The following is a 1657-nucleotide window of genomic DNA, read 5'->3' as shown; positions in this document are numbered from 1 at the left end:
TGGAATGGCTGGAAGAGATGGCAAAAAGGCAAAGGGTATTGAATGCTATGAAATTTATGTGATGCAACTTAATTTTGGTACAAGTCTCCTTTTTTGTGACGATAACCTCTAGCATGCTTTATTTTGGGGTAAAGATACATTGTGTAAGTCATATGATGAGAAAAAACTGCAGTTATCAAAATTTCAAGATGTTTGTAGGTACATGTATATCATTTTTATTACCATGTGCCATCAATTTTATGTTATACCCATACACAGGTATCATCATCATTGACGAGATACCAGCTAGTCCTGTAAACTACTGGATAAAAGAATTAAATCTTCAGGAAAATGATTGTGTACAGCTAGAAGGAACCCATCACCTTTCAGACAAGCATGTCATAGCTACTGCTAAACTACTGTCAAAACAATTCCCAGACATGCCAATGATTCAGTCGTGTTTATATACTCAGAAACTAAGTTTCATTCAGCTGGCTACAAATGATTCATTATTTTTCCACAACTTTGGGGACCATTGGGTTACTAGTCATTTTATGGATGGCATTGCTTTTCTTTATGACTCCTTCTACACGGAGATCATTCACTCAGAGTTAAAGAAGCAGCTCATTGCCCTCTATGGATCTGCTATGGTAAAAGTACCGTGGTTGGTGAAGGAAAAGGTGATAAGGATTGTGCCTGCTTTGCAGTAGCATACGCAGTATCTATTCTTTATGGAAATGATCCTGCTAACAATATATTCGATCAGTCACACATGAGACAACACATGATTGAATGTCTAAAAATATATCTTACATGCCATTCCCATCTATGACATGAAAATCAAGATGCAATGTATTAGAATATGTTACCCAACTACATTGATTATTACAAACAAGTTAACAAATATATGTTATTTAATGTTGTATTGGTCTATGTAGCTAATTATACTTGCAAAATGCATGGTGGAATGCTAAAGGTGACCAGATAAATGTTGCGTAGCTATCCCATATAGCAGGAAATTTTTGAGGGAGTTGAATTCGGCAAATTACTATATTTTGGTAATTGGCAAATTTTAATTTGGCAAATTTGTGGTCACATACCATTGAGCATGCATATAATGGCTTGAAATGGTGGATTTTATTTTGGAGTTTTGCTATCAAAATGCCAAGTTCACCAACATCGATTCCCTCCAAAATTTTGCACTACAGTATATGAGGGAAACAAAGTGCTGTTACATTATGAAAAAAAGTGCAGAGGGCACAAATTCTTCCCCATAGTATTAAATGGTGTAGCAAGCATTAATTCTTCCCTTAAGTATTGTAGGAACAAAATAGTGCAATTCTTCCCTATAGTATTGTAGGGACAAAATAGTGCTTGGTACTAATTTCTGCCTACATAGATAGGTCAAATTGTATATGTGTATAAGAGTTCCTAGTGACACCATTATGTAGGAAGAAAATAGTGCATTTGAACACTATTTCCTCCCTCTATAATCATGGTTTTTAAATTTAGTGACATACTCTACCGATCGTAAAAAACAGACATACCCCAAGTTACACAAAAGCTTGAAAAACATTTGCAAAACAGCTGATGGCAATTAGATATACAAGTATAAAACAACCAAATACTTAGCTGTAGCAACAAGTGAAGTGATGCTACAAGTTACAAAAAGTCTATC

This window comes from Amphimedon queenslandica, unplaced genomic scaffold, assembly GCF_000090795.2.
Source record: "Amphimedon queenslandica unplaced genomic scaffold, v1.1 AMPQUscaffold_12895, whole genome shotgun sequence".
Taxonomy (NCBI): Eukaryota; Metazoa; Porifera; class Demospongiae; order Haplosclerida; family Niphatidae; genus Amphimedon; species Amphimedon queenslandica.
The sequence above is the reverse complement of the archived record's forward strand: the minus strand, read 5'-3'. Positions refer to the sequence as shown.